This window comes from Pleurodeles waltl, chromosome 4_1, assembly GCF_031143425.1.
Source record: "Pleurodeles waltl isolate 20211129_DDA chromosome 4_1, aPleWal1.hap1.20221129, whole genome shotgun sequence".
Lineage (NCBI taxonomy): Eukaryota > Metazoa > Chordata > Amphibia > Caudata > Salamandridae > Pleurodeles > Pleurodeles waltl.
The window spans coordinates 34,686,101-34,702,287 of NC_090442.1; the positions used below are offsets into that span (position 1 = coordinate 34,686,101).

At 53.3% G+C, this 16,187-nt stretch overlaps 2 non-coding genes across 2 annotated transcripts; both read left to right on the top strand.

Moving 5' to 3' along the window:
* Positions 1-6,295: 6,295 nt before the first annotated feature.
* Positions 6,296-6,457, top strand: LOC138288685 (U1 spliceosomal RNA). The gene has a single exon (XR_011202538.1). It is a non-coding gene; the product is annotated as a U1 spliceosomal RNA (small nuclear RNA).
* Positions 6,458-7,290: 833 nt separating this feature from the next.
* LOC138288679 (U1 spliceosomal RNA) lies at positions 7,291-7,454 on the top strand. Its single transcript, XR_011202532.1, has one exon. It is a non-coding gene; the product is annotated as a U1 spliceosomal RNA (small nuclear RNA).
* Positions 7,455-16,187: the final 8,733 nt, after the last annotated feature.

Sequence of the window (16,187 nt, forward strand, 5' to 3'; positions counted from 1 at the left end):
ATCTTTGGTGTCAAGAAAAGAAAAAGTTGGTCTGCAGCACACTTAGCCATTGTTCCAGCTTCCTTCTGGGGGCTGCAGGAAGCTGGAAATGGGGCTGGGCAAGGGGGAGTGGCATGCAAATTTAGGAGTCTGGGGAGTGCTGGGATAGCTGCCGCCTCCCACACAGGGGGCCTACCCAGAGAGAGGAAAGTAGGCCCGGGATAGGTGACAGGTCTGTCCCTTTCAGCTGCGCCCCGGGGCCTGTGGACCGGCTGCCAGCCTGTAGCCCTCACCCTTGCCTTCCCAAGCTCAGCCTCTGGTTGAGGCCCCCAGGCCTGGGCCCGGCGAGGGTTCTGCCGCGTTTGGGAGCGTTCGGGGAAAGCGTGAGGGGCTCAGGGCGAGAAACCCTGGCCCCACACAGGCCTTTTCCCTGGCCTTGGCCAACAAAAGCGCTGACTAGCCCTAGAGTAGGGCTTAGCAGCAGTTCTGTAGGCTCAGAAGCCTCCAACTCTGCTTCTGGTCCTGCTTTCCACCTGGTGAGCCCACCTGTCAGCTTGCTTGGTCTACTCTACGCTTGCCCCAATTCTCAGCAATGGACAGGATAGTGAAAGCAAAGCCCTGATTGGCTCTGCTGGAAGGCGTGGTCATGCAGATTTTGCTGGCCGGCCGAGGCTTGTGGGAAGCAGCTTTGGCTAGGCAACCCCATGCCCAAAGGGACTGAGGGGCCTTGGCTGGTCACTTTGCGCCCCCACGCCCATGTTCTGCCCCACCTCAGGCCATGCCTCTGTGGATGCCACCCTCGCTCTGCAGGGAGATGCCAAGCAGGCCCCCCTTGCCCTGTGCCCTTCCAGCTCATATTTACCTGGCAGGGGAGACACCACGTGCCTGCAGTACCTTTAGTGTCCACTAGAGGTCACTGTTCTGCCAAAGAGCTACCTGGTGCTATATGCACACAAGGGCACTTTTAAGTGCTACTACTGGAGCTGCATCCTGCTGAAGATACCTGCCTGCTGAAACCTGCCTGCCTGCTGTGGACCTTCACCTGCCTGCTGTGGACTTCGCCTGCCTGCTGGAAACGCCTGCTGTGGACTCTCACCTGCCTGCTGTAGCTGCCTGGATACTGAGACCTGCCTGCCTGCCTGCCTGCTGAGGGGATCCCCTGCCTGCCAAGCTTCCCTGCCTGCCTGAAGGGAACCACTGCCAGCCACCAGGAGCAGGCCTGAGGAGTACCTACCTGCTGCAGCTCCCTGATGGACCCTTCCCAAGGCACGCCGCAACAGCAAGAACAGGATGAGCAGACCGCTGAACCCCTGGTTCCACAACACGGTGAAGATGCAGAGGAAGGTGGAATCGGACGGCTCCACACCAGAGCTGAGCAGAAAGACTTTCACAGAGTTGCTGGTGACCAAGATGGGGTTCACAGCAGCAGAGATTTGGTGCATAATGTCAGATGCACCCAAAGGCACTTACCTGCTGACGTTCATGTCGGAATCAATCTGCAGGAGATACTGGCAGATGTGCTGGTCAAGACGGGACGAGAAACCCTTTGCCGACTTCCACCTGGAGTGCCAACTCGTGTTGGAGGTGAAGAGGATGACCGTGCACGTCTACAACCCGCATGTCAACATCCAGGACCTGACCACCTTCCTACGCCGCCACTGCACAGTGACGAGAGAACCCTCCCGCAACCTGGACAGTGATGGCATATGGGATGGGAAATGGACAGTCATGGTGAAGCTGAAAGAGGACCCGGCCGCCCCGGATGGAATCCTTCACCCTCCTTCAAGCTTCTCCCTAGGGCGCGACTCGGGCTACCTCTACTACCCCGAGCAGCCCAGACTGTGCAACAAGTGTAGTAAACCGGGCCACACCGCTAAAGATTGCACAGTGCAAGTGTGCAAGAACTGCAAAAGAGAAGGACACACAGCCAGGGTATGCAAAGAGGAAGCCCCCTGCAACCTCTGCGGTGCAGTGGGCCACCGTTTCAAAGACTGCCCGCAAAGAGCCAAGTCCTATGCCCAGGCGGCCAAACCTCCTGGGAGAGAGGCACAAGAGGAGGCTGCCGTGGCCAACCTTCCAGTCCCAGCACCCAGAAAGACCAAGGAAACTGGGAGGAGGAAAGGCCCCAGGCAGGAGCAAGTCAAACCTGACCAGGACCCCACCCCGGCCTTGGAGCCACAGAACACAGAAGAAGAAATGCCTGCCATCCCTGAGAGTGTGCCAACAGACAACGCTCCCCAACCCGCCTCTGAGAGCCAGGAAGAAGGACCCTGGACAAAACAGGAGCGCAGGAAAAGGAGGCACAGCCCCCCACAAGTAACAAAGAAGACCAGGAAGAAACACCTGAGCAATCACAACCCCAACTCCGATCCAGAGGAGTCAGAAGAAGAACAAGGGAATGAGGGTCCAGATGACCAACTGGACCAAGTCTCCAGAGTGCTGCAGGAGATGAGGGCGCTAGCCAGCGTCATGGAAGCGTCCCCACCACCATCGCCAGCAATAGCTGAGAAGGAATAGACCTCCAGGGAGGAGGAAGAGCCAGAGACCAGCCACGTGGGCGAGCCAGCCTCAGAGAAGCACCAAGCAACGGTGGCCAAGACAACAGCCCCGCGCCGGAGACCCGCCAGGAGCCTGACCAGCCCTGTAAGTAGCCTTGTCACTGTGTAAAAACAGCTAATTACTCTGACTTGATAGTGAGTATTTAAGCCTAAGTTAAACTCTTAAACACTAATTAAGATGGCTATTTCATTGTTTTCCATAAGTGTGAGAAATATCAGAGACAAGCGCAGATGTGCTAGCACCTTGAACTTTCTTGCCAGCCAGGAATGTGATGTGTACATGATTCAGGAATGCTCCATCCCCTTTTCAGCTTCATACACCCACCTAGAACAGCAGTGGGCATTTGGGCCTTCTTTTTGGTCTGGGGGGAACAGCAGTAGGTCTGTAGGTGTTGCTACCTTAGTCAGAGGGAGGTGCTTCACAGTGGACTCGGTCACCGAGCTGGAAGGTGGCAGGGCTCTTGTCGTTGACGGCTCATGGGCAGGAGAACCGGTTAGACTGATCAATGTGTATGCGCCTTCTGATGTAGGTGAGAGACGGGAGCTGTTCCAGCGCCTCAGACCACAGCTGGTCACCTCCAGAACAATCATGATGGGTGGGGATTTCAACTGTATACTAGAGAGTGGTGGTCGATGTGGGACCAGAGCTAAGGAAGGATGGATGGATGATGGGGCGAAACTCTTAGCGGAGATGGTGGGGGAGGCCTCCCTGACGGACGTCATCGGATCCATGGGGGCGGACGCCAGGAATTTCACCTGGAGCCGCCCGGATAGATCTGTGCGCTCCAGGATAGACTTTGTTTTCACCTCTAGATCAGTGAGGATCAGGCAGCACTCCATGGTGACAGTGCATTTCTCTGACCACAGGGCTATCAGGTTTCAGGGGGAACTAACAGGGAAGTTCCTGACAGGTCCGGGCACCTGGAAACTGAATAGCTCTCTGCTGGGGAGAGAGGATGTACAGGAGGAGCTGAGGAGGACTTACAGTGAGTGGCAAGACATGAAAGACACCTTCCAGTCCATAAGGGAATGGTGGGAATGGGTGAAAGGCAGGATTCAGGATTTCTTTAAGAACGTGGGCAGGAAAGCAGCAAGGGGGAGGAAGAAGGAGTTCAGTAGACTGCAGCAACAGCTGCAGGAACTGCACGACCTCCAACTCCGGGGATGGGACGTCATGAACCCTCTGGAGGAAGTCAAGAAAGAGCTGAGCGAGCACTTTCATGAGGAATCCAGGAGGATCATCTTCCGTTCTAAGGTGGAGAACCTGGAAAAGGAGGAGAAATGCAACTCCTTCTTCTTTAAGAAAGTCCACTCTGCGCACACCCCACTGGTTCAACTGCGCAACAGGGAGGGAATTTTGTGTGACACCAAGGAAGACATTAGGAAGGCTGTGACAGATTTCTATGGGGACCTCTACTCAGAGAAGAGGTCAGATGGGGATCAGGCAGAAAGGTTTTTGGCAGGTATCCCGAGAAAGGTTTCCACATCAGCAAGGGAAGTCCTCAACGCGCCCCTCACTCTGGAGGAGCTGCACATTGCAGTTAAATCCTTCAAGTCAGGAAAGACACCAGGCAGTGATGGTCTACCAATTGAATTCTACACTTCACTGTGGGACCTAGTGGGACCAGACCTTCTGGAGCTGTATGAGGAGATGGAGCAGGAGGGAGTCATGCCCCACACATTAAGGGAAGGAACGATCGCGCTCCTGTATAAACATAAGGGGGAGAGATGTGACCTCAAGAACTGGCGTCCCATCTCTCTCCTGAATGTGGACTACAAGATCCTGGCAAAGACAATGGTGAATAGACTCAAGAGCGCTATGGGAGAGTTAGTTCACCCAGACCAGACCTGTGGGGTTCCAGGACGCAGAGTGGCCGACAGCCTAGCACTGATCAGGGACACGATCCAATACATCACAGACCGGAATATCCACACTGCGCTGGTCTGTCTCGATCAGGAAAAGGCCTTCGACCGCGTCTCCCATGAGTTCATGGAGAGGGTACTGCAGGGTTTTGGGCTGGGGGAGCGCTTCTGCAATTATGTTAGAATAATGTATACAGACATTTTCAGTTCAGTCATGGTAAATGGTTGGAAAACAGACCCCTTTCCTATCAGGTCTGGGGTAAGACAAGGCTGCCCGCTCTCGCCCTCTTTGTTTGTTTTGGTTATAGAGCTACTCGCGGAGTACATCAGGAAGAACCCGAACATCAGAGGGATCCCGACACCAGGAGACGCAAAGAAAGAAGTCAAGTGTTCGCTGTACATGGACGACGTCACCCTCTTCTGCACGGATGGGAAATCGGCCCAGTCACTGCTGGAGGCATGCAAGGACTTTGGCAAAGCATCAGGAGCAAAGATCAACGTGGACAAATCACAGGCAAAGCTTTTTGGCCGCTGTGAACCTATGTAACGAGCCTCTCCCTTTCCCCGTTGAGGCAGGACTGGTAAAGATCCTCGGTATCTGGTTTGGGGGACCAGGAGCGGCGGCGAAAAGCTGGAACGAACGCCTGGCCAAAGTCAAGCAGAAACTGGGCTTTTGGAGCTTGAGACACCTGAGCATTGAAGGAAAGGCTCTGGTGCTCAGGAACGACGCACTGCCCGTGCTGCAGTATGTGACACAGGCCTGGCCACTCCTGGCCAACGTAGCACGGGCTGTGAACAGCATGGTTTTCCACTTTGTTTGGCACTCAAAGATGGACAGGGTGAAAAGGACAGTCATGCACAAGGAGCATCGCAAGGGAGGGAAAGCAGTCCCTGACATCCCGACAATCCTCAGAGCCTTCTTTGTGTGTGGCTGCGTCCGAATAACCCTGACGAACGAGAACAAGGATCACTCAGCTTACAAGGTCTTCCGCTTCTTCCTGCTCCCAGTATGGAGAAGACTGGGATGGGATAAGTGGGAGAATGCAACAATGTTCAACTGGGACCTCCCCTGGTACTACAAGGAGATTGAGAAGTTTGTGGTGGAATTTGGGCTGAACTGTGTCACACCAAGCCTATGGAAGCCCAGGACAATCCACAGACTAATCAAGTCCAGGGACACCACAGAACCAGTGAGCGACCTGCCACCTGCGACAGCAACAAGGGTGTGGGAAAATGTATCCTCCCCATCCCTAACCAACAGACACAAAGACATTGCATGGATGGCCGTGAAAGGGGGACTGCCAGTCCGGTCATTCATGCACAGCAGGGGCCTGTGCCCACACAGAGAATGCCCAAGGGGATGCCCTGCAGAGGAAACTACATACCATCTGTTCTGGGCCTGCCCCTTTGCCCAGAGACTGCGGGGAGCCTTAAAACAAGAAATGGAAGCCCACATCCCATACCCAAACATCACTCACCACTCTGTGCTGTATGGGCTGTTTCCAAAGACACACTCAGTGGAGGCTATCCAAGGATGCTGGAGAATTCTCTGCTGCATAAAGGACATCCTCTTGTATGCCAGGACCCGACTGGTGACCAACGGGGAGGTGGTGAGCAGGGAAGCGTGCCGCCGAATGGTACTCAACCTGCTGAGAGACTACACAGACAAGGACAACAAGGAGGGTGAGAAGGAGGAAGAACTGTAAACCCTAACCCCTCCTTCCCACTGAACTCCCCACACTGCCCCAAGAAACCAAACCCCCTTTACTACTTATTTCATATGTAAACTGACTGTGTTGTTAAAATGTGATTTGAAACAAAGTTGAAGTGGACTGCCCTTCCTAAGGGAAGAGGTACCACTCTTTAAAAACCTATGTATCGCCTACTTAAAGCACTTAATAAAGGTTTTTGAAACTTAAAAAAAAAAAAGGTGATTCTCCCAGGGTGAGGCTCATCCATTGCACTTCGGATGTGCTGACCCCTGCGATGTCCCCAAATGCGGGATACTCGACTGCAGAATTTCTGGTAGTGGGGGACTGCGTTCGCGCTTTCCCCTGATCTTTGGTGTCAAGAAAAGAAAAAGTTGGTCTGCAGCACACTTAGCCATTGTTCCAGCTTCCTTCTGGGGGCTGCAGGAAGCTGGAAATGGGGCTGGGCAAGGGGGAGTGGCATGCAAATTTAGGAGTCTGGGGAGTGCTGGGATAGCTGCCGCCTCCCACACAGGGGGCCTACCCAGAGAGAGGAAAGTAGGCCCGGGATAGGTGACAGGTCTGTCCCTTTCAGCTGCGCCCCGGGGCCTGTGGACTGGCTGCCAGCCTGTAGCCCTCACACTTGCCTTCCCAGGCTCAGCCTCTGGTTGAGGCCCCCAGGCCTGGGCCCGGCGAGGGTTCTGCCGCGTTTGGGAGCGTTCGGGGAAAGCGTGAGGGGCTCAGGGCGAGAAACCCTGGACCCACACAGGCCTTTTCCCTGGCCTTGGCCAACAAAAGCGCTGACTAGCCCAAGAGTAGGGCTTAGCAGCAGTTCTGTAGGCTCAGAAGCCTCCAACTCTGCTTCTGGTCCTGCTTTCCACCTGGTGAGCCCACCTGTCAGCTTGCTTGCTCTACTCTACGCTTGCCCCAATTCTCAGCAATGGACAGGATAGTGAAAGCAAAGCCCTGATTGGCTCTCCCGGAAGGCGTGGTCATGCAGATTTTGCTGGCCGGCCGAGGCTTGTGGGAAGCACCTTTGGCTAGGCAAGCCCATGCCCAAAGGGACTGAGGGGCCTTGGCTGGTCACTTTGCGCCCCCACGCCCATGTTCTGCCCCACCTCAGGCCATGCCTCTGTGGATGCCACCCTCGCTCTGCAGGGAGATGCCAAGCAGGCCCCCCTTGCCCTGTGCCCTTCCAGCTCATACTTACCTGGCAGGGGAGATAGCGTGATCACCTAGGTGATGTTCCCAGGGTGAGGCTCATCCATTGCACTTCGGATGTGCTGACCCCTACGATGTCCCCAAATGCGGGATACTCGACTGCAGAATTTCTGGTAGTGGGGGACTGCGTTCGCGCTTTCCCCTGATCTTTGGGCCCGTATTTATACTTTTTGACGCTAAACTGCGCTAACGCAAATTTTGCGCCGGCTAACGTCATTCTGAAGCGCCATGCGGGCGCCATATTTATTGAATGGCATTAGCCGGCGCAAGCAGACCGGTGCTGCCTGCAGGCAGCGCCGGCGTAGGGAAAAATGGCGAAATTGGGCAAGTCAGGTTGACGCTAAAAAATCGTCTTAACCCGATTTGCGCCATTTTAAACGACGCCCAGACGCCATTTACATGACTCCTGTCTTAGTAAAGACAGGAGTCATGCCCCCTTGCCCAATGGCCATGCCCAGGGGACTTCTGTCCCCTGGGCATGGTCATTGGGCATTGTGGCATGTAGGGGGGCACAAATCAGGCCCCCCTATGCCAAAAAAAAAAATATATATATTTTTTTTTTATACTTACCTGAACGTCCCTGGGGTGGGTCCCTCCATCCTTGGGTGTCCTCCTGGGGTGGGCAAGGGTGGCAGGGGGGGTCCCTGGGGGCATGGGAGGGCAGCTGTGGGCTCATTTTGAGCCCACAGGTCCCTTAACGCCTGCCCTGACCCAGGCGTTAAAAAGTGGCGCAAATGCGGGGTTTTCGGCCCCGCCAACTCCCGGGCGTGATTTTTGCCCGGGAGTATAAATACGACGCATTTGCGTCGCAGTCATTTTTTTGGACGGGAACGCCTACCTTGCATCTCATTAACGCAAGGAAGGCGTTCACGCTAAAAAATGACGCTCTTTACTCATACTTTGGCGCTAGACGCGTCTAGCGCCAAAGTATAAATATGGCGTTAGTTTTGCGCAGAATTTGCGTCGAAAAAAACGACGCTAATTCGGCGCAAACGGAGTATAAATATGCCCCTTGGTGTCAAGAAAAGAAAAAGTTGGGCCCATATTTATACTTTTTGACGCTAAACTGCGCTAACGCAGTTTAGCGTCAAAAAGTTTTGCGCCGGCTAACGCCATTCTGAAGCGCCATGCGGGCGCCGTATTTATTGAATGGCGTTAGCCGGCGCAAGCAGACCGGCGCTGCCTGGTGTGCGCGAGAAAAACCACGTACACCAGGCTGCGCCGGCGTAGGGGGAAAATGGCGCATGGGCGTCTTAAAATGGGGCAAGTCAGGTTACGTCGAAAAAATCATCGTAACCCGACTTGCGCCATTTATTTTCGACGCCCATCCCCCATCAACATGACTCCTATCATTGTAAAGATAGGAGTCATGCCCCCTTGCCCAATGGCCATGCCCAGGGGACTTCTGTCCCCTGGGCATGGTCATTGGGCATAGTGGCATGTAGGGGGGCACAAATCAGGCCCCCCTATGCCACAAAAAAAAAAAAAAAAAAATACTTACCTGAACTTACCTTAATGTCCATGGGATGGGTCCCTCCGTCCTTGGGTGTCCTCCTGGGGTGGGCAAGGGTGGCAGGGGGGGTCCCTGGGGGCAGGGGAGGGCACTCTGGGCTCATTTTGAGCCCACTTGTCCCTTAACGCCATCCCTGACCCAGGCGTTAAAAAGCGGCACAAAAGCGCCGTTTTTGGCCACGCCCACTCCCGGGCGTCATTTTTGCCCGGGAGTATAAATACCACGTAAAGGCCTGGGAGTCATTTTTTAAGACGGGAACGCCTCCCTTGCATATCATTAACGCAAGGAAGGGGTTCACGCTAAAAAATGACGCACACTCCGGGCACTTTGGCGCCCGAAGCGTCTAACGCCAGAGTATAAATATGGCGTTAGTTGGCGTTAGTTCTGCGTCGAATTTGCGTCGAAAAAAACGACGCAAATTCGGCGCAAACGGAGTATAAATACGGCCCTTGGTCTGTGTGGTGAATAGAAGTTTCGGTCCACAATAAAGATATTATAAACAGCTTTAATGGTAATGCGCGACCTAGCGTCCAGCAACTCGGAGAAACAGCAAACTGTCATCTCCCGAATCCACTGAACACAAACATTCTGAAGAGCGCGTACCGAACCCAAACACAACATATCCTCTTGCCTTCACATAGACTGTGTACAAAAGGAAATATCTAACATAAAACATAACATAAACAAAAACAAGTTGTTACTTAATAATACAGTTTTTTTTTTTAAATCAAAAACAAGTATAAAACCAAATCACTTCAAAATATAATCTTTAAGATAACCAGGACATCTTCGAGACCTCGTCAATTGCTCACGAACCACTCTTTCTGTTCGAGACTTCTCAATCTCTTGAGTTACACTTTGTGATTCACTCTCTCCAGCCTCAGAAACATAACCCCTACCAGGAATAGATTCTCTACCTTCATTTCTTACAGCATCAGAATTAGTACTGTGACTTATATCTGACTCACCATCAACACTCCAAAAGAAAGAGCTAGAACATTCATCCTCCACCTGAGTCGAAACACACTCCCCCCCCTTCTGATAAAGAGCCACATTTCTCACATTCCACTTCTCTCCTTCCTCAGTCTCAACTTGAAATCTTCCAACCTTCTTCACACGAAAGGGGCCTCTAAATTTTGAAACACCCGTTCTTACTCTACCTGACTTAACCTTGACCCAGTCACCCACACTCAATCCGTGATCATGCTGACAGGGAACACCCGTCTTGTTACTACCACCAGATGCAACCCACTCTTGAAGCCAAGAAGGAATCAATTTCGTCCCCATCGGTCTCCCCCGCATCACACTGAAAGGAGACACACCCATAGTACTATGAATCGTGGAGCGATATGCTCTTACCACATCAATTATCATCTTCTGCACACTACAGTGATTAGCCAAAGCTAGCTGTATAGTTCCCTTGATTAATCTGTTAACCCTCTCAACTATTCCATTACCCTGTGGGTAGTACAGAGAAGTCCTGGTGTGCCGCACTCCACAATTCTTCAAAAACAAACACATCTCATTCGAAGTTAACTGAGTGCCATTGTCCGTGATAAGAACCCTGGGAATACCTTCCTCCATGAAAATGTCTTCCAAAACTTTTATGGTCGTGGTCGTGGTAACATCATGTACAAATCTAACCACTAACCATCTAGAGTGAACATCCACAATAACAACAGCAAAGCGCATTTGAAAGGGAACTTCCATTAGTGGACCCATGAAATCCAAACAAATCGTGTGCCAAGGTTTTCCCGGATCTTCAATATGGCCTTCCACCCTACCCACTCCCACTTTCAACCTTTTCTCACTCTCTTTGCATAGTGCACACTGCTCCACCCAACACTTAACCTGCCCATCCAAACCAGGCCACCAAAATTTTCTTTCAATCTTCTGCTAGTCATCCCCTGGCCCAAATGACCCTCATGAGCTAAGGAAAATAACTTAAACCTCAGTCCCACAGGCGGAACAAAACGTTCCCCTCGCATCAATACACTGTCCCCACAACACGACAGCTCATCCAACACATCCAAGAAAGGCCTGACAGACAGTGGAAGCGTACTCTCCCTTCGAATTCCCAAGGAAACTAATCTAAAAACACTTTTAAGACAATCATCAACTGCCATCTCATTCTTCCATTCATCCAATGTAAATGTACCTAAACCCCATTCAACAACACTACCAATAGAGGCCACAGCATCATCTGTATCACAAGACTTTACCAACTGGGCATCCACCTTCTCCCAATCCAGAGACAACTTGGACAGACAATCAGCCTGAACATTTCTCCAACCCTGAACATACTCTACACGATACAGATACTCTTGCAATCTTGCAGAAAGTCTAGCTAACCTTGCTGACCCCTTACCAGCACCACCAGCCGATAATATTCTCAATAAGGGTTTGTGATCACTCCTTAAAGTAAACTCCAACCCCCACAAATACGTTCTGAAATGTTCTGTGCCCCAAACAGCCGCTAAAGCTTCCCGCTCAATAACAGAATAGTTCCGTTCCGTTTGTGTCAACGTACGAGACGCAAACGCGACTGTCTTCTCTTGCTTCCCATGAACTTGTGACAACACAGCTCCTAAACCAGTCCCACTGGCATCCACAGTCAGGATAGAACGTAAATTAATATCAAAAGCTGACAAAATACCTGCACTACAAATCTCACCTTTAATACGATTAAAACCATCCACTTGTTCCTCAAGCCAACAAAACTTACTCCCTTTCCTCAACAACTTCCTTAGACACTCAGGCCCGTATTTATACTCTGTTTGCGCCGAATTAGCGTCGTTTTTTTCGACGCAAATTCGGCGCAAAACTAACGCCATATTTATACTTTGGCGTTAGACGCGTCTAGCGCCAAAGTATGGGCAAATAGCGTCATTTTTTTGCGTGAACGCCTTCCTTGCGTTAATGAGATGCAAGGAAGGCGTTCCCGTCTAAAAAAATTACGGTGACGCAAATGCGTCGTATTTATACTCCCGGGCAAAAATCACGCCCGGGAGTTGGCGGGTCAAAAAACCCTGCATTTGCGCCACTATTTAACGCCTGGGTCAGGGTAGGCGTTATGGGGCCTGTGGGCTCAAAATGAGCCCACAGGTGCCCTCCCCTGCCCCCAGGGACCCCCCCTGCCACCCCTGCCCACCCCAGGAGGACACCCAAGGATGGAGGGACCCACCCCAGGGACATTCAGGTAAGTTCAGGTAAGTATAATTTTCTATATTTTTTAATTTTTTTTGGTGGCATAGGGGGGCCTTATTTGTGCCCCCCTACATGCCACTATGCCCAATGGCCATGCCCAGGGGACATAAGTCCCCTCGGCATGGCCATTGGGCAAGGGGGCATGACTCCTGTCTTTACTAAGACAGGAGTCATTTAAATGGCGTCTGGGCGTCGAAAAAAATGGCGCAAATCGGGTTGAGGCGATTTTTTTGCCTCAACCTGACTTGCCCCATTTTAAGACGCCCTAACGCCATTTTCCCCCTACGCCGGCGCTGCCTGGTCTACGTGGGTTTTTTCCACGCACACCAGGCAGCGCCGGTCTGCTAGCGCCGGCTATCGCCATTCCATAAATACGGCGCCCACATGGCGCTTCAGAATGGCGTTAGACGGCGCTAAATTTTTTGACGCTAAACTGCGTTAGCGCAGTTTAGCGTCAAAAAGTATAAATATGGGCCTCAGTCTTGCTCGCAAATTTATGTACAAACTTGGAGTAATACTCCACCAGTCCCAAAAAGGACCTCAACTGGTCTTTGTCAGCTGGTGCAGGTGCAAATTTGATGGCTTCCAACAGGCTTTTCTTCGGTTTAATACTACCTTTAGCAATAGAATACCCAAGATAGTCAATTTCCTCTACCAAGAAAATACACTTCTCCTTATTCAAGCTTAGACCAGAATCTCCAATGATCTTGAGTACTTTCCTCAGTGTGACATTGTGTTCATCAACGGTATCACCCATCACAAGTATATCATCTTGAAAAAATAATACATCCTTGAATTTTCCAAACATCTGACCCATCAATCGCTGAAACACACTCGCAGCGGAAGCCAAACCAAAAGGCATGCGAGTAAATTGGAAGGTACCTTCCGGAGTGACAAATGCTGTGACATGCTTGGAATCAGGATGAAGTCTAATCTGATGATAAGCACTCCTCAAATCTAATTTAGAGAAAAACTTACCATTTTTTACCGCAGATAACAACTCATTTATATTGGGTAAAGGGTAAGTATCTACGACAATGTTCTGATTTACTGACCTCAAGTCCACACATAACCGAACCTTCCCATCCGATTTCCGCGTAATAACAACCGGGGAAATCCATGGAGACACTTCAACCGGTTCAATGATACCCTCAATCAACATGTTGTTAATCACTTTCTTGACTTCCTCTCTTGCCACAAATGGTATCTTGCGGACTTTATGTTGGATAGGATGGGCATCTTCTCTCAATACTATTCTATGCACGTAGCCCTTTAGACATCCTAATTCTTTTTTAAAGACATCCCCAGCACCTTCCAAAATATCTTCCAAAAGTATATTCGCAACCACCAAAACCTGATTGGACGCTCTGGGACTGATGACAATGTTGAGATCATATTGATGCATCCAACCCAATATAGGTGGGCCCTCAACAGACACATAGGGGGTGATTCTAACCCTGGCGGTCGGTGTTAAAGCGGCGGCCAACCCGCCAACAGGCTGGCGGTAAAAAAAATGGGATTCTGAGCCTGGCGGGAACCGCCAACACAGACAGCCACCTTAACACTCCGACCGCCACGGCGGTACAAACAAACAGCGCGGCGGTCACCGCCAACAGACAGGCGGCAGACAATGTACCGCCCACACTATTCCAACTCACCAATACGCCACCTTTTCCGGGGCGGGAGCACCGCCGATAAAAACACGGCGGAAACAGACTACGGACGGGAAAACGCTCACCACTACGCACTCCAGGAGGAAGGAGGACAGCATGGAACCCGAATTAAACATCCTACCTGCTCTCGTCTACCCTCTCATCTACCACGAGTACGAAGTCCGGCGCAGACGACAACGGTGAGTACTGCACCTACGACACACGGGAGGGGGAGGACGAAAGGTTACGGGCACACACATATGCGACCCCCCCCCCAACTATGTACTCACCAATGCAGAGCACCAAGTCACAGTGACACCACCCAAACACCCCTGAAAAATGCTAGAACATAATCAAATTTGGAATAAATATTTATGTACCAAAAAGCTCCAGAAAATTATCGTACAACCATGAAAGATATTCACAACAAAACTACTGACATACACATCAGTGTATAACTGAAGTACCAAGTCCTGCACATCCTACGAATTCAGCATGTCCGTGGGCCAAAGTCTTGAGAAATAAGGGCAAAGCCCACACAGGAGACCTGAGTCCTTTGGAGAGAACACTGCAGGGGCATCAGATGTAAAAACTACAGGCACCTCAGGGGGAAGGGAAGGGGGGGGCACCACAGCCACATGAGTCTACGACGCCAGATCCACGAGGAGCCACCATGCCCACTGGACCATCCTGGGGAGTGCAAAGCCACAGTCTCTCAATGTCTCTACAGTGGGTGGGCTGCCCACTGGACCATCCTGGGGAGTGCAAAGCCACAGTCTCTCAATGTCTCTACAGTGGGTGGGCTGCCCACTGGACCATCCTGGGGAGTGCAAAGCCACAGTCTCTCAATGTCTCTACAGTGGGTGGGCTGCCCACTGGACCATCCTGGGGAGTGCAAAGCCACAGTCCATCAGGTGGATGACAGTCTCCACTGGTCAAGGAGGAGGCATGGTGGGCACAGTGAACCATAAACGGTGCTTGAGACGGCGGTGCCCAGCGGAGCGGTGCTTGAGATGGCGGTGCCCAGCGGAGCGGTGCTTGAGAGGAAGGGCCCAGCGTAGCGGTGCTTGAGAGGAAGGGCCCAGCGGAGCGGTGCTTGAGATGAAGGGCCCAGCGGAGCGGTGCTTGAGATGAAGGGCCCAGCGGAGCGGTGCTTGAGATGAAGGGCCCAGCGGAGCGGTGCTTGAGATGGCGGTGCCCAGCGTAGCGGTGCTTGAGATGAAGGGCCCAGCGGAGGGGTGCTTGAGACGGCGGTGCCCAGCGTAGCGGTGCTTGAGAGGAAGGGTCCAGCGGAGCGGTGCTTGAGATGAAGGACCCAGCGGAGCGGTGCTTGAGAGGAAGGGCCCAGCGGAGCGGTGCTTGAGATGAAGGGCCCAGCGGAGCGGTGCTTGAGAGGAAGGGCCCAGCGTAGCGGTGCTTGAGAGGAAGGGCCCAGCGGAGCGGTGCTTGAGACGGCGGTGCCCAGCGGAGCGGTGCTTGAGAGGAAGGGCCCAGCGGAGCGGTGCTTGAGATGGCGGGGCCCAGCGGAGCGGTGCTTGAGAGGAAGGGCCCAGCGGAGCGGTGTTTGAGATGAAGGGCCCAGCGGAGCGGTGCTTGAGACGGCGGTGCCCAGCGTAGCGGTGCTTGAGAGGAAGGGCCCAGCGGAGCGGTGCTTGAGACGGCGGTGCCCAGCGGAGCGGTGCTTGAGAGGAAGGGCCCAGCGGAGCGGTGCTTGAGATGAAGGGCCCAGCGGAGCGGTGCTTGAGAGGAAGGGCCCAGCGGAGCGGTGCTTGAGATGGCGGGGCCCTGTTCAGCGGGGCTCTTCTCCACGGCGGGGCCCTGTTCAGCGGTGCTCTTCTCCACGGCGGGCCCTGTTCAGCGGTGCTCTTCTGCACCGCGGGCCCTGTTCAGCGGTGCTCTTCTCCACGGCGGGGCCCTGTTCAGCGGTGCTCTTCTCCACGGCGGGGCCCTGTTCAGCGGTGCTCTTCTCCACGGCGGGGCCCTCTTCAGTGGTGCTCTTCTGCACCGCGGGCCCTGTTCAGCGGTGCTCTTCTCCGCGGCGGGCCCTGTTCAGCGGTGCTCTTCTTCACCGCGGGCCCTGTTCAGCGGTGCCTATCTCCACGGCGGGGCCCTGTTCAGCGGTGCTCTTCTGCACCGCGGGCCCAGTTCAGCGGTGCCTATCTCCACGGCGGGGCCCTGTTCAGCGGTGCTCTTCTGCACCGCGGGCCCAGTTCAGCGGTGCCTATCTCCACGGCGGGGCCCTGTTCAGCGGTGCTCTTCTGCACCGCGGGCCCTGTTCAGCGGTGCCTATCTCCACGGCGGGGCCCTGTTCAGCGGTGCTCTTCTCCACAGCGGGGCCCTGTTCAGCGGTGCTCTTCTCCACGGCGGGGCCCTGTTCAGCGGTGCTCTTCTGCACCGCGGGCCCTGTTCAGCGGTGCTCTTCTCCACGACGGGCCCTGTTCAGCGGTGCTCTTCTTCACGGCGGGCCCTGTTCAGCGGTGCTCTACTCCACGGCGGGCCCTGTTCT